General features: G+C 34.5%; 1 protein-coding gene across 3 annotated transcripts in view; it reads right to left on the bottom strand.

Moving 5' to 3' along the window:
- ush (Zinc finger protein ush) overlaps nucleotides 1–22,204 on the bottom strand; it is a 357,628-nt gene that overhangs the window by 140,609 nt on the left and 194,815 nt on the right. Inside the window, exon 1 of one of the 3 annotated variants that reach the window (XM_074130558.1) lies at nucleotides 12,152–12,185. The exons of the other annotated variants lie outside the window; for them this stretch is intronic. The gene's annotated coding sequence lies outside the window, so the exon portion shown is untranslated. Of the gene's footprint in view, nucleotides 1–12,151; nucleotides 12,186–22,204 lie in introns of those variants that run through there. 3 annotated transcript variants of the gene reach the window in all.

The following is a 22,204-nucleotide window of genomic DNA, read 5'->3' on the forward strand; positions in this document are numbered from 1 at the left end:
GCAGTAAGCATCCCGCGCATTCCCCTGACCTAGCACCTTCAGATTACTATCTCTTTACCTCCCTGAAGCTGCACATGGGTGGAAAAAGGTTTCCAACCGACGAGAAGGTGAAGGGGGAAGTGGATAAGTGGACGAAGGGGTTGGCGGGAAACTACTTCGAGTAAGGCATCAAAAAATTAATACTCCGGTTCACCAACTGCATTGAGAGAAATGATGACTATGTCGAAAAATAGCTTACATACGTACTAATGTAACCAGGTTATGTTTTTGTTCAAATAAACATTTTTGTAACCTACAAAAATTCAGTACACTTACTTTCTGGACATGTCTCGTATTAAGATTAGATAAGTGTTATAATCTAAGATTATAATGAATTAGCATTTCAGAAACTAGTGTAATCGTTAAATGCCCTTAATCTAATTTATCGAAAAAATGTTCCTAATCAAAGTTAAAATGCTACATATACATTTAATCAGTATATTATGCTTAAAAAAAATCGATTCATGGCTGATCAATAAGTTAGATCGTTAGAGTCCAATTTCTACTTCCGTTTTGCTTCCAATTTGACTTTCCGTTTTTTGAGTAATGCTGAGATAGGACAAACCGGCACACGGACTAAATTTAAAGCCACACTTTTATGTTCAAAGAATCTCAAAATGTGTATGTGAATCTTACTTAAAGGTGAGAGAAAATAGAAATTAAGCAAAAATTTACTGAGAGTGGATTAAGAATCCAGCCACAGAGATTCATCAAGAATAAAACAAATAAATTAGATAAAAAGAAGAATAAGAAATCTCTGAAAGTTGAACATGAAGAACAGGGAGACAAAAAAAACAAAACCAAGAGAAATGAGTTAGAAATGAAGATATAGATAGGAGAAATATGTATGGTTGAAGGAGTGAGATTATTATCAAGAAGAATGAGGAAGATTTGAAGAGTGGATAACGCACCATTGGAAGATTTTCTGTGTTGTTGTTATGTGAGATATAACTTCTAAAGCAGCGTGGAGAAGAAGACAAGACTAGGGCTGGTAAAAGAAATGAAGAAGCGTTTATCTTTGAAGGAAATGAAAAATGTCCATTACTATTTGAAAAGTTGACTTTAGTTCTAGCGGGAATGGGTGGCTACAGTGGCGGGAATCTTCTAAGTTTTTGCCGGCCTGTACTAAAAGAATCTTTTAATTTTCAGCAAGGGACGTTGTCCTACTCTTGGGTGGTTAAGGCGGCTTAAATGGGTAGTAAAGAATAGAGTTTGAAGAAAATTTTGAACCAGAAATTCGTCTTCATTCAATGAAAAGTTCACCTTCTCGAAAATGCCGGAAAGCCTAGGCTTTTTTTTTTTATTAGGAAAAACATTGGTGTGATTGGAGGCTAAGTAAACGGAATTCCATTTGCCTGAAAAGAGAACAAAACTCCTTTTTCTTTAACAAAAAAAGAGTAACAGAACAATCAACGATTTGTTAAAATTTTGAACAAATTTATCTTTAAAGACGAACAAGCCAAATATTCAAACTATTAACAAAAAATTACAGACAAAATTTTAATTTCTATTTATTTCCTATCATTTACTCGTACATTCAAAAAATCACGTCGGCTCAGCTTGAATTTCGCTTGTTGATAACCAAATGAAATACTCGTATTAGGTAGAAAATTAGAAAATAATAATAAATCAATCTGTCAATTATACTTCAAGGCTTTCTTCTAATTCTGACTTTTTTTTTCTTTTTTGATGTCAATTTCTTATCGTTTTAACATTATTATTGTTTTATCGGAGATTTAATTGGACCGTTGTCATTGAGTGCCTTGCTCTTTCTCCAGCGCGGCTCACACCCAGCACCAATAAATTAAACACTAAAGATGGATTCTAATACACAGACAACACTGTATTAAATCAGCTGGACTGCGACAAACACAAAAACATATTTGATCAATTCTCTTGATTTTAATTTTGATCAAAATTAGACTTTCTCAATGTAAAATAAGGGCAAATTTATGAGATTCTTCACTACTTTTTACTACAATTTCTTATATTTAAAGATCACTCTGGTTAAAATATGAAAGAAACGTCAACTAGATCAGTTGAAGTGTTCCGAAAGAGAATGATCGTGGAAAGTTGAAAAATCATTCACTGTAATGAATGAATGAAAATGTATGGAAAATACTTTCTATGTTGAACAGTATCGATTTTTTAAACATTATATCGATGCAATAAGTAATTTCATTAAATCTCTTGATGTTGGAAAAGATATTCAATTAATAATTAACTGCTGCGATAATTTTTCTTCGGTAAAAATTTGAAACCCACTATTAATTAGAAATACTGCAATTGTCTTCCTGAAGAGTATCGTTCGCGTATAAATTGGTTGTTGAAATAAAATAAGGTCATGCATTTCTCTAAGGTGCTAGGGAAAAACAGTTTGTTGCAGGCAAGGTGTTGATAGATGCAATACGAGGGAGAACCAAACTACAAAAGATCTAGAAGGCGGTGGAGTGTGCCGTAGCGGCTCGAACAATATTCTCGTGACTGGACAATAATTGTTAAATGTAGGGAACGTGTTCTATAGTTGTAGTTGTTGTAGTTGTTGCTGTAGTTAAGGCTAGTTAGATTGTATTCTCTCAAATTTTTTTTTATTTTTATTTTTTTTCTTTCCTTTAAAGATACTAAGCGCGGTTTTTTATAAGTTGAGATTTTGTTCCACGATAAACTTATATATATAAACCCGGCCCACTTCACTTCCTCGTCCACCGCCACTCCATACTTAAAATGTAACCTCCTACTTTTCTCAACTTAACCTAACAACTTTGCTAAAGAGCCCGCCTCAAGCGGCTGCTTTTGGTACTTCCCACTTTTCACACGTTCGCAGCTTTTTAGAAAAAGAAAAAAAGTAGAACCTTTACTTTGTGATAGTGATGAGGGAAGAGAGGGGGAATTTGGCGGCCCCACCTCCACAGTTTTTTTTTTTTGTATTTGTTGCAATCAGTTGGCTACACTGTTTAACGTAATCACTCCTACATTTAAACCATTACGTTTCCTGTTATAACAGGACCTAATACTTGTTAGTTTGATTAAGTGGAAAAATATTCCTCAAATTGTTGAGTAAGATCAAAGTCATGCTCCGTCACTTTCTAATACCAACTAAATTTCTATTTCCAGAAAGATTATTTATTCAGTTTTCATTATTCTACCAAAATTAATTTAAACATCGCATCTAATGTCATTGCTGCAACTGTACTACAAATCCGTAATTTTCTTTTCGTAAACTTATTCTTATAAAAGATATTAATATTCGGATTTTATGTGTGAAAAGAAAAGTTAGAACCGTTGACGGTTAGGAAATCTTCATCTGAAAAACCAAATGTTACAAAACGGGTAAAAGAAACCCAAGTTTTGAATCAGAAACTATCAATTTCGTAAATAACTGCCTCAATGGCAATAAGTTCCTGTTAAACACACAGTTGTTGAGAAAACTAAAATTCCACTCATGGGAGAGGGGACCTTGATTTAAAACTGAACAATAAAGAAAGCAGCTTCAATGGACTTGAAAAGCAACTAATTGAATTGTCTTTCAGTAAAACATGTAAATAATGAGACAAAGATGGTCTCAAAACAAATGTCTACTAATGGCTAAGGATGTTTTGCAGTTTGTGAAACTTCACCAGCCTTCTCTTTTAATAAAGAAGAATGAACTGAATGGCGCAGAGAGTCAGATCTTTGTCACTGATCAAGATGCTGGGCAAACGATGTCCAGCCTATTGTTGGACATCAGTGATGGGTATTTTCGGTTTAAAGTGACCAGCTAGTTGAATGGATATGCAGCGTTCGTTAGTTAACAATTGTGTTGTCCATTTTGTGAACTCTTTCACTCAAAGAGGGACGAACTCCTATTAATTATACTAAACAAGTGAATATCACAACAGTTGTGCTTTGGGAATATACGAGTAGTTGAGGACTGAAAGAGGCTGATAATGGTTTCGAGGTGACACAACAGAAAAGAATGATAGAGCCCTGGAGATTGAAGGTGCAGCGGTTTGTGTCGACTATTTGGAGAGAAAGAGTTGAGCAGAAGCAGGCACCAAGTGTTTGGAGCGTTAGGTTTTATAATAGATAGCGTTAGGGTAGAGCATCTCCCAACCTACAATTCATCGCGTGTTTATGTGTAGACGGTCATTGTCGGTGGCTATTCGTGTGGCTCACTCTGTCAGATATAAACCACAATGATACACAGAGCCATTGACAGAGTTGATTCTGGTCCTGCCATGATCACAGCTCCCTCATACTTACACCCACAGAGACTTCACACAGCCTCCCTCTGGCTCATATAATAAACAGATTGTAACTCTTCCCTCACCACTACTAATACACATAGATCCAAAACTGGTTCTGCAAAACCCTACCGCAGCTTTTACTACCATGTTCATTTTATTGGTCAAAACATTCAACACCACTTATTGGTGTGTGAATGTTGTAGTTAGGACAAAAGATGGTAGGTTGGACGGCCGACAGGTCCATAAATCAATGAGGTGACAGATACCTGCACCAGTCTGTAGGTCGGAAATCTCTTAATAATTCTGTTATTATGTGCAACTTTTGGGAGCAACTCACTGCATTTGGGACACAAACAAAGTTGCCTGTTGACTGTTTCTATCAGTCCTGTGGTAAGTATCCAATCATCAGGTCACAATGAAAAACTTGATGAATCCTTCTATAATTCCAATGTTCCACTTTGCACACTTCTGCTACTAAATTCAGTCCAAAATAAAGCAACATTTCTTGATGATACCCAACGCCAGCACAAAAATACTCTCAAATATTATTTTCGATATTAGATTTCCTCTCGAGAATGTTGTAAGACAGACGAAAAATCTCCCAAACTAGTTATACCATTCAAGTACCTCCGCCATATCTGGTTCTGAAGTTCCAACCTGGTAACAGTTAATGGCAGTAAAGGCCCTCATTCCACCAACCCTTGTTATATTCGGTATGGATAGGCAGTTACTGGACCAGCATGCAGCATTAGGTTGTTTTATTTCAACAGCCTGCGCTGGCCAAGGCAAATGATCACCTCCTAATTGATCTGGACCAGACTTTAGTGCCCAACTCATCCGGAACTAGCCGGGGTGTACGATTTTGGTCATAGTAGAGCGCTAACGAAGATGCTGATTACTCTGACCGGCGGATGTATCTCTGTTCAAGAGTTCTTGATTCCTTGTAAAGAAACTAGCACGAAACATCTCACATAGTTCTTATCCTTACGAATGAACTCAGCTGGATGTCGGCAGGCTAACATGCAGATTAGGGCTCTTGATAGTGCTGTTAGATAATTCTTTGTCAGTCACCGTCATCCCTTAAACCCTTATTTGGAAAACAATATTAGGGATGGTGATTTAAGGAAATCATTTCTAAAGAATAGAGCTTTTGATGTAACTTGATCTTCCGCGTTTAGAAGTTAGTTAGGTAGATTTTGGCAGTAATTTGCAGGCTGCTAGAAGAATTTCCAAATCTATACTTTAAAAACAAATTTAAGAGACCCAAGTACATTCAACTTAAGCCTCAAAAAAAAAACCCTAAATAACCTAAATTTCGTATTTAAAAAATAATTATCTTTTTTGTCGTATCACTAAAGAGTTAATAAATGTAATTATGTTTATGAAGCATGAAGACTATATAAATTAGTAAGTTCCCATTTCCTACAATGACTTGTGAGATAGTTATCAGTGTTTGGTTGGAGGGTTGGGCGCCGAGTAGAATCAGCATAAACTTGTGACAATTAGTAGATGGCGGGTAATTAAAAGGGGTTACCAAGGTAACAGTTATAAGTGAAGGAAGGAGAACTGGTAGGGAGAAGTTGAGAGAAAGAGAGAGAAGCTGTGAGGTCACTAGGACAATCTAGTGACAAATCTTGATGCTAACTATTGCACAGAGTTTTATGTGTACAGTGCGTGAAGCGCCGCTCTACGAAAGCAGTTTCATTTTGTTGTGTCTGCCTTCAACACTCTATTTAACACAATTATTTGACCGACTAATACATTCACGCCGGCATTACTGACAGACTGCACTGAAATTTTCACGTCTTTAGCTTGAAAACCATTGAGAAATGCATTCTATCAATTTTCACCCGCATTCGTCGAGAAAAAATGAAATTTTACACATTTCTGAACAGCACTGTACAAGTTTTTAAATAAAGTTTAGATTCAACGTTTTTTACGTGTAATTTTAATATTGAAGCCCTTCATAGATCACTTAGAAAAAGCTAAAATGTAGAAATAGACTCGTAAAGTTAACTTCCGAAATTCGAAAAAATAAAAGCAATAGCATTTCTTTTTTGTCTTCGAGGCCAAATTTTTCAAACAAAAGAGGTACTCAATTGTGGTAAAGATATCTCTTCAAACAGAGTAGCTTCATTCAACGTGATAAGGAACATCGACTCCTCTATCCGAACCCAATTGATCTCCGGTATGACTAATTTTTCTGCTGAAAATGTAGTTGAAGGATGTGCCTTTTACTGAACAATAACCGCTGCTCCATCGAGTATTACGGGATTTTTTTTTCTAACTACTGGTAATGGGAAGTCATGTAATCGTGCCAAGTTTCGAAACTGAGTTTTTGTGGGAAGTATCCATATTGGGGGAGCACTAAGACACAAAAAAAGTTTTTTTTTAAAATAACGTGATCAACCAGTCTCTAAGAACTTGAAGCATACAATACATTGCCCATATTTAGATCTACGATCTTTGTATAAAAAGAAGTCTCGTGTAAAGAATAAACGAGTTGTTCCATAATCTTTCTAATTTGAAGAAAATGCTGTTACCAGAAGAGTCAATTACTTTAGGGTTTTCCAGTTTTCCACAGTTAAAAAAAAAAACCATTTCAGCTAATTTCTTTAAATTTGATAACTATCACAACTAATCGTCTACCTTAAAGGCAAATACTTTGGATTTTAAACTTGTTTCAGGGAAATTCATTTCCATGATGATGAGGTAGCACGTAGATCTCTTAGAAGAATCATTTAATCGAAAAACACGCTTTTAACTACTGTGTAATAACAGTGAGATTTAAAAAAACTGTTTCTAAAAACTTCCGAGTCCAAAAAGAATCGCTTAACTAGAAATGTAATTCTCTAGAACGAGATTAACTAACTTTGATTGATAAAAACCAATCGCCTTGAAAATCTGTTGTTCCAGGATATTACGCTCTACTGAAAAATCTTTTCTTCAGAGAATTTAAATTGAATTAACATTAGAAAAACTTTCCCAATTTGAAGAAAATCATAAGAATAAGAGGAAAAGTGTGAGTATTTCATAAGAAAAAATAGTATTTTCAATTTTTTTTATGACTTTTTTCACTAGGATAACTGCCATTTATTTCTACATTTTATGGATGGAATGATGATGACATTTCCAGCGGAGATAAGACATAAAAATTATATTTATCTATCATTCAGATTGCAGCCTCCCTATTTTTGAATGACAGCTTATTGAAAGGAATGTATTGCGCAAAGAAATATTGTGGAGGTAGAAATTCTTTCTTCATGTACTATTTACTAAAGAAGAAATATATGTTAAGAATGAGGGAGTTAGAGAAGTATATAATATATATTTAGAAGTATGTATGTATGTGTTGGTAATAGTGACTGATATTATATCAGTAACATTACAAAAAAAAAATGAAACTCATACAACGGAGGGAGTGTAAAGAAGGTAAGAGGTAAAAGAGAGACAGGGATGTTTGGTTCTCTCTTTCAATTGTAGATCTGGCCAGATAAGAAGTGTATCTATGAGGAGCAAGTGTGTGTCAGTTAGTATGAGAAGAGGAGTTTGTACCAAGTATAAGAGTGGTTATATAGTTGGAAGGTTTGGTAGTGGTTGTGGAGATGGGCGCAAGAGAAGCACGAAGACTGCGAAGGAGACGTAGTAGAAGAAATATGATTAGTATCTTTTATCTAGCGGTCTGTCACCTTCATCGCAACTCATTTCTTTATATTAATCATTCTATATACATTCTAAAGTTACATAGTGCTTTAGTAATGTCTCCTACACGCACACTGACACACAATAAGATAACCATCTAGGTGTTGTTATTCTTCTACTCCATACTCTGGCAATATTACATACCCAAGATACAGTATCAAGAAAAAAAGGAGCACGATCTGAAATCTTTGTATTTATTTAATTTTTTTTTTTTATTATTAGTTTTATAAGGATGAAATTTCGCACAAAGTCACAATTATTATTATTTTTTGCTCTCTTAGCTTTTTAAAATTACAATGTTTAATAAAAGATGATGGGGAAATCTACTCGACAACGTAATTACTGTAATTCTTAAACTTCTCCTAAAGATGGAATTGTCACTACAAGGAAACTAAAGTAAAATACAAAACGAAAAAGGGAAAACCCTGTTTAAGTGATTGATTATCTTTTCTGATCAAGTAATTATCAATTATCATGAAACTGGGAATTTCAGCAACAAATGATCTTATTGTCCCTAACATTGGTGAACTACAACTTAGTGAATTCTTTTTGAATTCAGAGATATTTGCACCCATTTTTCCTTGTACAATAGTTCTGTTCCACCAACCGACCATTTGCGTTATTATTGGACTTTACCAAGACTAGAGACAACCTCAAGAACAAGATTTATTGAACTCACAAGAGATTCAGACTACTAGCTAGACTACAAATACAAACGCTCAAATTTAACGTTATAGAATAAGAGCCGATTATTATCTTGCCCTTCTTGCGAATACTATGATTCAGTTAGCTAAAGTCATCGAAAATCCTCCATTGCATTGAAAAAACGCTCCTTACTATGTTAGTAACCTGACTAGTCACAGAAGACTATAACAATCCTTTGGTTTCTGAAGTTTTTAAATCTACCATGGGCAATTTGACTTCACAGTCAAATTTTTGAAAATGGTTGAGGCGCCGTTGGTCTTACGAACGATTGTTGGTTATGACTGGATTGCAATAATTCACGCTACCCCCCAATTATTTACCATATGTACGCATCATTATATTCACTAGTAGCACCTTTAGGCATATAATAACAATAAAATGCCTAATTGCAAAAGCAGCACTACGAAAATGGCAGACAGATTACAGTAATGGTAATAAAGGAAGATTCTATAAAACTATGGCAAATCGGTTACCTAGACAACCATGGTTTAAGGGAACTGTCACTAATAAATGGGTTGTTGCAACAATAAGCAGGCTGAGAGCGAACCACGCGGTGTGCGGATCGTATCTTCACAGGATCAACAAAAGGTCCTCTCCTCTTTGCGTAGATTGCAATGAGGAGGAGGATTTCAAACATATAATAATGATATGTCCACGTTATGTGGTAGAAAGGAAACGAATGTTCGACGACATATACAGGTATCTAGAAGCACCATTTCGCTACGAAGACATAATATTCTCCACCAACATCTATGTGCTTAAGTCTATAGCAGAGCTAACAATGAAATATGAATGTATTTAAAAGTTATAGCCGATTAGAATGAATGGAAGAAAATGATTAGAGAAGGATAACGTGATTTTAATTTCGGTTAAGCTATAAGGATGGCAGGAATATAGAGTACTGATCCATCCATTAGCTGTAGTTTATGTAAATAGTTGTATATAGTGTGTTGTATATAATGTGTGAAGCGAATGTATTTATAAGTAAGAATGGAGAGTGAGTGATATTCTAGTGATAAGCACCTAGACGATGCTGGGGCTGTATGGCGGAAGCCAATGCCAAAAAAAGCAAAAAAAAATAAATACTGGATTCCTACTTGGAGATACCGGGTTTACGGAAAAAAGAAGAAGTAATTTTCTCTTCCTAAGAGCTTCTTACAGCTGACTGTCCGTCCGGTGATGGACAGTGTTGTCAGTAACGAGAGAATACTGTCCGAAGACCGGCAGTGCACTGAAAAAAGTTCCGGTTGCCAATAACCTCAGTTATTAACGTGCCTTTAATTAAAAATAATATTAATAACAATTGAATCCCAATTTGCCAGAGTCTAGACATCAATTAGCAAGTAATTTTAGGGGCCAAAGATCTCAAGATTTAGGGGGACAGAAGTTTTAAAAAAAATAAATTAATAAATTTTAATTCATTAACGGCCTTCAAGTTAGATGAAGATTTGGTAAAGTGCTTAATTTATAGACTGTTGACATTTTCTATTTTATCCATCGTAGAATGATGATGTTCATTGTATCCCTGACCGGTTTTGGTCTTTTTTTTTTTTTTTGAAATCTCTTCTCCAATCTGATTAATGTTCCTCTGGTGATGAACGAAAGTCCAAAACCGCTTAAGGATGCAATCAACATGTATGCTGGGACAGATAAAATCAAAGATATCCGACACTGCCAACCTAACCACATTTTCTACGCTGACATTTTGTTTTAATTAAAAAGTTTTAGTTTTTTTGTTATAAAAGTTTATCTCTCACATAACAAATATAAAAGTATATCGATTTACGAAGTGTGAGATGTTATCGATTGGCAATATATTGAGATCTATGTGTTAGAGTTGGAGAAAAGAGATGGTGGTTTCCACAAAACTGTAAGGGAAAGCTGTTGCGAACTTTATGGGAGAATCTTTATCCCGAAATTCGCTCTCTATCCTCCTCTACATGCATGTGAATCTATAAATGAATAACACACATTGCCTGTAAAGTATAGACGGTTGGTTGATGAGGGACGTAAGAGGGAATCGCGCCTAAACAGATAAGAAGCTGGTACTTCCAATGATTCTGTTTCTCTCGCCAGCACACCACAGATAACAGACTTATACTGATGTAGTACGTACACACGTACAAAATATTGGCCAGTTTCCATTCCTTAAAATTCTCTAACCTTCCTGAGTCTCACTAACACACGCGCACACAGAAAAGGAGATACACTTTCAAAAGCCATATCAATAATAACTTACAACCACTACAACACACAGAAGACCAAATAGCTCTTTGCTGACGCACACATAGGAGCCTAATCTCCATTATCTGGACGCTCTTATCTGGGTAGTTATTCCTTGGATATATACGTGCCCAGATTCTAGATAAAGCCTACACCGCACCATTGGCTGAAGCCTAAAAAGCCTCCCCCTCCCCTACATGCTATGCGGTATGTTGAGGAATTCCACCACTGTTCTATCTAGTCTTGTCTATATTTGCGTTCAGCCCGTCTGTACAGGATATCCCTTCCAGCCATACATCTACCTACCTTCTGATCTTCCATATAACGCCCATTATATCCAATCTACCCATTGTTTTTAGGGGACCTATATGTGCATGTGAATCTCTATTAGAAAAGAGATAGAGGGGAGTGAAATATCTTCCAGTATCTCTCAATCCCAGTCCAATCTTCCATAAAGCTACTTTATGGCCAATACCTGTCGTAGGATATATCGCGCTCTGTACTTCACAACTTGCCCAGCCCAAACCTTTACTACATAGCTCTTATACTTAGACTTCTTCACACAAACTCTCCGACTTCTCTCTCTCTCTAGACACTGTCGTCTAACAAGAGTTAGATAACAACTTAAATTTTATTACGCATAAGTTCTCATTATGGGCAATCAAATCGTGGAAGAATATGAGGTACCTGACAGAGCATTTCCTTTAATTATAATGAGAAATTCAAAGAGAGAAATTATGAGAACTGAAAATATTCTGTCAACTCAATACTCGAAAGATCTCAAACAACTCTCTACATAAGAATCCCCAATAAGTTTGAATTTTCTGTTAAATTTACTAATAAAAGCAAACATGGTTGATCAAATTCCAATAATAATATACGTAACTGAAACTAAATTAATCACTTGACAAAGCCAAAAATCCTTAGAAGACCCAAAAGTCTGAAGTAAGAAATGTCTTTGATAAGATTAGGGTTTTCCGGAAATTCTATTTAGAGTTTCAAACTGATGGAGCCATAAATCGGAGCCATAAAACTCACTACAATAAAAATATCAATTAGAGTAAAATATCAATGTTACATCTGATACGCGTATGTTGACGTTTATTGTACTGGTTCTATCAGAAAATTACATTTTTCTTGTACTACCCACAACTGGAAGTAATGAGTGAGGTTTATCATATTCTATTCACCATCTAAGAGATAATTAAGTGTTCAAAAAATACAAAAAATCGAACGTTAATCAACTTATCACATACCTTAAATAAAATAATGTTACAGCAAACCACCTACCTGAAACAGAACAAGAATTTTATCATTACTTTAATTCAATAAAATTTTATTGGAAATTGTGAATTAAAACTAAGGCTACTCGTTTTAGCGAACTCTCATTTATCACCTGAGAAATCGGGTTAAATACTCATTCTTTTGGAGATTTCTAACCATCTCCTGCAAATAACCACAACCCCAATTTAGAATCTCTTTATAATTTAAATGCAGGTAAAAGGGTTAGCCATTGCAAACACCAAATCAATGTTGAAACCAGTATAATTAAAGTAATTAACCTAAGAAATTTTGTGATTTGAATTTGGGACATTTCTATATTAACACTTTGTGCTATTGTTTCAATAATATTAGGAACTCATCAGAGTACAAATGGACTAAAAGCAGAAATTGTAAATTCACATATTAACGGAAATATTAACAAACACTAATCGAGTGCATTTTCCGCCACCAACAGTTGAAAAATTGTGCCACCCCTTCACATTCCGTTGGGTTAGTTCCTGTTTTTATAAGTTGTATCTTACCGTTAGTCCAAAATTCGATATTTTTTCGCCTTATAGCATGATCGCTAATCTTACACGGACATTGTCTTATCAACTTATGTGATAAGTGATTTCATAGCCTAGCGTAGACTTAAGCATTAACCATGTAACCGAAAAATAGTCGTAGATGGCAGGAGCTGCTGCATAATGTAAATTTGAACTTTGGACTGCGAGACCAGGTGCTATTTACAGCTAACATTCCAAAAAAAAAAAAATATATATATATATATATAAAAATTCATTATCTACCGTGCGTTCGGCCTGGCCAGTGCCTGCTTATGTTATCTATCGTCTGTGAGTTTTATATTTTTATTATTATTTTGTATTTAGCATAAATTTTCCTTTTTGTATGATTTTTTTCTTAAGTAAAGGTATTTTGTTGTTGGTGCATTGAGCACAAGAAATAATTTTATTTTACTCCCTATCGCCCCGGGTGATTGTCACCAGGACCCTCCCTCCACTCACCAGTGAGCTATCCCGCCAGAGGGTATTTTTCTATTTGAGGCTGGTTAGGGATATCGTATCTGATAGCTTCGGCTATCTGGCGCCCGCAAGGATACCGCCCCTGGCCGGTCACAACCATAAAATATTTCCATTGTTTTTTCACTCAAAGGGATCATTTCGTAAGCAAGTAGTACATGTTTCTCTTCACCTTGTGGTGATGGTATACTTCGTAATTAGTACATTGTTGTTCCAAATAGTTTGGAACTGGTTTTATTAGCTGAAACAACTGAGAGTTTAAATATTCAGAGAAGTATGCATATTTAGAAGTTTTATGCTGTTTGGCTTTCCTCCCGACTTATTATTATTAATTATTTATTAATTTATTAATTAAAAGTGCATTAAAATTTTAATAAAATCCAGATAAAAAGTTTTTCATGTGCATAATTAAAATTGAGTTCATTACAAAATAAAAAATAGAAAAAAAAAAACAGCGTGGCAGTGCATAACGACTAAATGATAACGTAGTGAAGTGATTTAATGAACTAGCCTCAAAGGCAAATGTGATTAATACACATAACAGTAAGTGCATTAGTGCAACAGTGACGTGCAAATTTTGTGTAAATTTTTCATTTTTTTTATGAGGAAATATAAAATTTATGCATTTTTAAATAGTTTTTATCGAAGAAAAAAGAAATTGCAAGTTAAATTATTTCTTATTTATTAATTGAATTCCTGTTTTTCTTTTTTTGTTAATAAGACTATAATTCATCAAGAAAAGGGAGCAGAACCAAGTAGAAGAAAACTTTGTAGCAAGGAAAAAAAAATGCAGACAGTACTCTGATTGTCGGTTTGTTCAACTTTATAAATACAAACATGAGATGAAATTTCAATGAAGCCACTTTCTTGAAAACAAAACAAAAACTGAAAGTACGACTGCATTGTAAAGAAGAACAAACTGTGGAAACATATGTATTGAATAAATAAATACATAATACATTCCTATTTGATGAAGCCTTAAACAAAGAATAAGAAAGCAAAAAAAGTAAATAATAAATACACTTTTACCCCGTGTAAATTCGGTTTCCAATTCTCCTCGTACAGTCAGAATTTCATCTTGATGTCTACCATGTTAATCGGCCAATCAAGATAGATACAAAATTGGCCACAATAAATTAAATAATAATAATAAAAATCATTGAAAAATTATTTTATTATCTTATTGTTTGTTATCAGTTTGAGACGGAAAGAGTTCTGACGTAGAAAAGGTACTTTGAAACTGATTCTAAATTTCTGCTTGCAAGCAATCTTGTGTCTGCACTAAATCATATAATCCGGCAAGAATTTACTTAATATTTTTCAAATTTTTTGTTTTATGACCTGGGATAAAAAGCAAAAATACATCTTTAATGATTTCTTTTTTTTTCCTTTAATTCATTTATTTGCAACCTGTATAAGAATACATTTACACCAGGCAAAGTGTGAATGGTACAAGTACAATACAGGATGCGAAAGCTGCTTGGCATAGCCGACGCGCACCGTAACCGTAAGGAGGAGAGACACTCTCGGGAATTTTAGTTGTGGAAAGGTCTAGGTTAGGAGATCACGAGGACAACGTCGTTTTAGAAGTCTTAATGGATTATCAGGATGGGTTGATAAAGCAAAGATGTTTGAGGTGTTGAATTGGGATGACAGGATAGGCTTTTGTGGAAATTGAGGAATCGTGAATGGATTGTTTCAGTGACAAAAAGAATATTTAGGCCGTTGAGGTTATATAATAGCGAGCATTTACAATACGGCGGAGGGCTTTTGATTGGAAGGATTGGATGCGGGAGAGATTGGAGGGTTTAGTTGAGCCCCACAGCTCTGATCCATAAGTCCAAATGGATTGAAGCAACGTCTTGTAGAGGAATAGTTTGTTAGATGTGGTTAGTTTAGATTTGGGTCCTTTCATACGTCTTAGTTGTCCGTACCATGATTATTTATAGAAATAGTTTCTTGTTGCTGATGGTCTCCACGCTAAAGGTATAAATTCTTATCAAAATGAACGTGAAGATAGAACAGCCCCATGAACTGCATAGATGGATATATAAATCTTTATTATAATGTGTGCAATAAATAAATACATGAAGTGCCAATGTACAATACATTATAACCCTCATAACTATAGTATGGAGAAAGCTAAAGATGTGAAGAATACTGAATGAAGGGATAAAGGAAGGAAAAACCTGCAGCTCCCATCAACTGATTGCTTGATTGATGTTAGTATTAAGGCGACATGTGCATACCCTCAGAGCAGAAAGAGAGACAGAAAAGCTCTCTAAACTGCCTTTTAAAGGATTGTAGGACGTTTAATACTTCTTGTGTAATAAAGTTGTAAATCGGAAACGCACTAAACGGGAAATGTAAGGGCAGGAGATTGTCTCCCAGTTTTTTTGGGGTATTATGTACGAGGATGGTGACGAGACAAGGACACAAAACAAAGAGTGAAAGCCACCTGATAAACAAGAAGAGATAGCGATGGGTACAATTATAAAGTCAGGGTACAAAACATGTCCAACTGAACTAGAGGTTGGGCCGGTCGTGCTCAGTTGTACATGGAAGGGTTACGATGTTTTGTAGGGCAACCCTTTTTTAGCGAGAGTAGTTGCTAGTAGTGGTTGTAGTAGGGTAATTGTGGCCTTATCAGTAAAGCTCCGAGTTGTGTGCAAAGAGAACGTGCGTCTACCGCTAGTAATAATGTTATCAGCGGTCTAGAAGTGAGATCCACCAAACTGGGCACACACACTTCCCCCCCTTTAGCGCTCTCAGATTTATCATCATCTTCACCAAAAAAAGACGACGACTACCAAGAGAGTTTTTCACACCTCCCTCTACACAGAGGCTACCAGCAGAGCCGATGTCCGAGTTCCAGATAAGAGACACTGTGCGGTAGATGAGTTGAAGCAAGGTATGCTAAGTTCTGTGTGCAATGGTTGTTTTCTCATCCTGCCCAGTTGAAACGCCGACCTGGGAAGGTAACAGTACCACTTCCTCAACTCACCTCATAGCTTCATAAAAAACTCTCCTTACCCACTAAACTGCACAAATATGAATTATTCCTTCTAGAGAAAGAATAAAAAAATTTAACTGCGCATAAAAAAAATAAGTTCTATGTATATCTAATTATGGCGTTATATTACTCAACTTTTATTTCTTTGACTGTGAACTTCCTTTTCGACCGTCAGTGATAACGGAACTAACTGGTGCCTCCCTGATTTTCCCCCGTTTTAAAAGTTGGCAACCGATTAATTCAGGTTTGCACAGAGTAGGACATCCTGGACGTCGTAAAGTGGGATGGCTTTATTTCAAGGGGATAGTACCATAAGCCTTCATGGTAGCAATGTCTTAGAGTGCAGGACCAACTTCGTGATATAATAAACAACGATTAGGGATCAGTGGTTCTCACGTAGAGATCCAAGGGTTCAAATCCGTTCCTGGCGCCCTTAGTGTTTTCTCTCTCCTAGACACATCTTAGATCTTATGTACAGACTGTCCTGTCAGAAACGGGAGAATACTGAAAAAAACCTCCGGGGCGTCAATCACCTCAGATGTAGTTAAATTATAAAGAAAATCAGTGTCCGATAAAGCGGTAGGAATTATGTGCAGTCTCTTTCCTCTTTTGAACCGCAACTTTAACATAGATTTTCTTAATAAAAAACTAATTTACTACTATCTTTATATCCGTCCAGTACTCTTATATGCGGCTCCTGTGTGGTCCAATACTTGTTGCACCAACTATGGGAAGTTACAAAGAGTTCAAAACAAATGCTTAAGGCTAGTTGGGTCATACCCCCGGTGGACACCCATGTAGCACTTGATGTTGCCAGCGTGTCAACATTTATCTATAGCGCTACGGAAAAATTTGTAACTTCCTATGTACGTAGTCCCCACCCACATATAAAAAATATTGTAGACTATAACTTAAGTTCACTTAGTTATAAAAAATATAAGCACAAAAGGCATATCCTGCTATAATTTAACTCTATGTTGTAAGGTTTTTTTTACCTTATATTAAGTCTGGACTATTTATCAAAGTAAAAATCATGGTTGAGAGTATAATAGGCACTGCAGCCTGAAACCTCCTTTTGAATATATATATTTGTATAACCGTTTTTAAATTGTAAATAAACTTTTCAAATTCAAAAAGTAAAGAAAATAGGCGCTTCTTTATAAATTTTTAGTACCGGATTATTTTGTTATTTATTCAGAAAATATCTACCTACAAATAAAAAAAAAATAGTTATTTTTATTCAGAAAACTGATACTTTGCCTAAATCCTGTTATAAAATTAACAAATTCTATAGAATAAACAAACAATATATCTTGAGTGATTATTTTAAAACGAGGTAATCTCTGTATAGAGCGAGAGGATGTGTGGGTATAATACGTGTGAGTAAATGAGAGAGGGGCATGATAGTTTTTAATCAATATTCCATTAGTATTAAAGGCACTTTTTAAAAAAAGTAGAGACCAATCTCCTAGACAATCAATCCTCACAGCTTCCTACAAAAGATAAAACACGCACAAAAGAGAGAAGTATGTATAAGATGGATAGATAGGAATTAGATTAAAGAAAAAAAAGAAAAAGTCTGGGGAATAGAGAGGAGCCCTCCATAAAAATAAAGGTTGTCCCATTAACGGCTCAACGTCAACACAGCTGATAGTTACTGCGCTATAATTCTACCAACCTTCAGCTCGTTTTTATATACATTTACTTTCTCTCCTCTTCTACACCTGCATTCAATAAACTTCTTTACAAAAAAAAAAACACAGCCTACTTAATTACTTTTTAAAAGAAATTAAAGCCATTCAAAATCACTTAACATTGATATGACAGTCAAAACAATATAATTATATATGTAAACAATTAATTAATTTAAAAAAAAAAATAGAACTAACAGTTTGAAATAGCTTCGAACCTGTACTCTAATTTGAATAATAAAAAAAAGACGAGATAGAAGAAGAGATGGAGAGAAAGGGAGGTAATTTTAGAGCCATTATTTTATTTATCAACAATTTTTTTTTCTTGTTATAAATCAATTAACAAATAGGAAATAATGAAATGATCTTTCAACGGAATCATAAGATTCTAATGTGGGATTTCAAACTTTTTGAAGGGACAAACGTGAATTTGGGGATATTCCTTGCGGCTCAGTAACCGTGACAAGAAATGTACCGCTGTTTTATGAGTAAATTCTCTTGAATGTTTTTTTATTAAAATATCATTTACTTCTCTAAAATAGTGTTTTGTAACTGGTGTCTAAATTCGAAAAGAAATTAGAAGTTTCAAATAATTACTGATTTCAGGCATTTTTAATGAAATCAAGTTTATATTTTATGAATTAACTTTAAGACGTCTGCGTTTGGAAAAATAGATAAAGAATATCAAGCTCTTAAGGTAATTAGTAGTGCAGAAGATCCCATAAGAAGGAGCTCAGTTTGCCTAGCTAGTCAGACTTATTAAGTACTTTAAATCTTCAGTACGACCCTAAATCGCAGCAAGCGAGTGGTATTTAATTGTGGTATTCAATGTAAAGGTATGGTGTAGACCCAAACAGTGGTTAAACGATTTACAAAGTTTGCCTGTACCCTGTGTTCTTTCTATCATCGAAAATTTAATTTTTCTTAAAATTTCTTGGGTAATTGTGGATGGCAGAAAGTTTTTTAAATTTTCTATTTCCCATGATCTCAGAATAGCAAGTAATGTGGAGAAAGTTTGTTAGGCAGAAAATCCAGAATATATAGAGAGAAATAAATTATATAAATTAGATAGACCGATTAACTATAGGCTTTTTCGGTTCATCAAACTGTTTCCACTGAGGTTTTCAAATATACTTTAAAACATAGGCACTCTATCAGGGGCTAAAGATAAGAACAAGTGGAACCTATTTTTTTTTTTTTCTATCGAGGTTGCCAGAGGTAATATCTCTACTTATATATCAGTAGAGTGTCGCTATAGAACAGGCACACCAGCGATAAGTTTAGGTTTATCAGCGCCAAGGCAACGTGTGGTAGTTTTTTTTACTTTGTTTAAGCGTTCCACATATTTTCAAAATTAATAAATTAGTTTTCCTTTTCCCTTCTCCGGCAGTGAAAAACTTAACACTTTGACTTAATAGATCCATTGGGCCCTGGAAGAAGTAAAAGTTTATTTATGGCTAATAACTATATTATATTAAATACCCAAACAATTACATCATACTCATTAGTTGTAATGGACTCCTTAACAAAAACTTACAGTTTTAAAAGTTAAGTATAAGGGTTGATTAAACGCCAAAAGGTACACAAATCAGCAGTTCCCAACATTTCATTAATACTTCATTGATATAATTTAAGTAATTTTACTGCATTAACTTTTCCTTCACATTTTTTAGAATTTATTAGATGTCACAGACCCTTATGCTGGCCATTTTCGTCTACAAAATATTTACTCAAGTAGCACACCATTTAACTTAGATTGACTGTAATATCTATTTATCTATAATAATCAAACTATTAATCACAGGTGAAAAAGAAAACGTTATAAAAAATATAAAAAAAATAAGAGGCTAAAAAATTCATAAACTTTTTTTACATCAATGATTTTATGCATTTATTTTAATTTTTAAATAAAAATCATTGGTTTAAGTTCATTCTTCGATTAAAGTAATTGTTATTTTATGTTGTAGTCAAACGTTTGTAATAATAAGTAATAAATAATCTGGCTTTATCGCAAATAATATAGTTTTCTTCAATTACATTCTCAATCTAGGTGTTCTTCCCACAATTTTATATATATGTAATATAAAATAAAGAAAATAAAGATATGCATATTTTTAGGACAGCTAATTATTCCAGTATTTTACCATAAGTAAAATTAGGGGGACTAAATTAAATTACAATTGAGAAATGAGTAAATATTGTTGAATAATCTACTTGTTATTAAATGTATGTTATTCGTGCTCACGAATATTTCGGTAAGACGAATTTAAGACTGAAATATTGTTTTGAATCCTCCGTGATTGAAATTTAAAAAGTGGCCGACTCTAACTTTGTTTTTTTCTACTTTAACATGCATGTATATGTGACTACTCAGAATAATTCATCACTCATTTTATCATAATTATAATAAAAAAATATTATGAATGAACTGGCCAGCATAAGGGTCTGTGACATCTAATAAATTCTAAAAAATGTGAAGGAAAAGTTAATGCAGTAAAATTACTTAAATTATATCAATGAAGTATTAATGAAATGTTGGGAACTGCTGATTTGTGTACCTTTTGGCGTTTAATCAACCCTTATACTTAACTTTTAAAACTGTAAGTTTTTGTTAAGGAGATTTTTGTACCTTTTGGATAGATTTTCCTTTTTGTCTATTTGCAAAGTTACGTCTGCTTTACAGATTTTTTAAAATTTGGAATAAGCTATTCTATCATTATAACCTGATAAGGTGTTAAATCGGAACCGTAACTACCACTGGAGAGATCTTTTTAAAGAATGATTATAGTTGCGGTCCCCAAACCATCCTCAATAACCATTTTTTTGAGAAAGCGTTTTGAATAAAATAGGAAGGTATTTGTACGTAAATAGCAAAATTAAACTGCGATTTCAGTACTTCCTTTTAAGAGGAGCAAGAAAAATAAACTGCGATTACAGTACTTCTCCCTAAAAGGCAAAGATTTTGAATCGAACGACAATTCATTGATGTAAATCGGTTCACTCATTGATAATTTTAACGATTGCAGTACTTCCTCTTAGTAGGTGTAAGAGCATGATGGCACTTCACAGCCACGTAGAGGAGCTTTAACCACTTATTTGAGCTAAATTTTATCAAAATCGGACTAAGCTTTGTAGAAATATTGGTAATAATAGTTTTAGAAAGGGCCTTATTTGGGTGGGGCGAACTCCCCTCCTTATGAGGCATAGCGTCGAGACTTTTAAAGTACAAATCTGTACAAAATTTCGATTCGAATGACACTTCATTCATGAAATCGGTTCACGTGTCGATAATTTGAAACGATTGCTATACTTCCCCTTAACAAGTGTAAGAGCAGATCGTCGCTTTATTGTTAGGTAGGGGAGCCCTAACCCTATCATCCTACCAAATTTTATCAAAATCGGGCCAAGATTTACAGAGTAATTAGTAATAATAATTTTGGAGGGGGCCTTACATAAAGGGGGCTAACTCCTCTCCCATTCGATGTACAGGGCCGAGACCCCCAAAAGGCACATCTACATAAAATTCCGAATCGAATGACACCTCATTCATGAAAATCGGTTCGCGCGTTTAGGCGCTGCGTTGTTTACAAAAAAGGTAACAACAACAAGAACAACAACAACAACAAGAACAAGAACATTTTTTGAAAAAGCCGTTTTTGCTCATTTTCGGCAACTTTTTTCTCGAAACCTATTAGATCTGGGTGGTTGCAAAAAAATTACAGTTATAAAGGAGGATTTGCCCTATATTATAAAGAAAATTTGGGAATTTTATCTTTTATAGAAAAATAGAAAAAAATTGTCAAAGTTGGGTGTTTTTCAACGTTACACTTTTTCGTGCAGTTTTTGATGGTCAACCCTTATACAACTGTCCTACCGGACAGTTTTAATGAGTTAGAATCACGAGAAAGTCGAGTAAATGTGTGTTGAAAGACATCAAAACGGGAACTTAAGGTTTAATCTCAAAATATATAACCTGCACTCTCCTTAAGATATAGGTAAGGTGAATAATATTATAATTTGCACATTTTATAATTCCTCCTTTCCAAAAAAAAAAAACTTACAGTTTAAGAAAGTTGATACCTCTAGTTTTCTAGACAGCTTTGAGACCCCTAAAAGGCGCATCTACATAAAATTGCAAATCGAATTATCCCTATTCATGAAAAACGGTCCACGCGTTTAGGCGCTACGTTGTTTACAGAAAAAGTAACAACAATAACAACTACAACAAGAAGAAGTACACAAAATCTGAAAATGTGGAAATGTTATCTTTTATAGAAAAAGAGAAAACAAATTATCAAAATA

This window comes from Rhodnius prolixus, unplaced genomic scaffold (genome assembly GCF_049639745.1).
Source record: "Rhodnius prolixus isolate KJV_2025 unplaced genomic scaffold, Rpr scaffold_4, whole genome shotgun sequence".
Taxonomy (NCBI): domain Eukaryota; kingdom Metazoa; phylum Arthropoda; class Insecta; order Hemiptera; family Reduviidae; genus Rhodnius; species Rhodnius prolixus.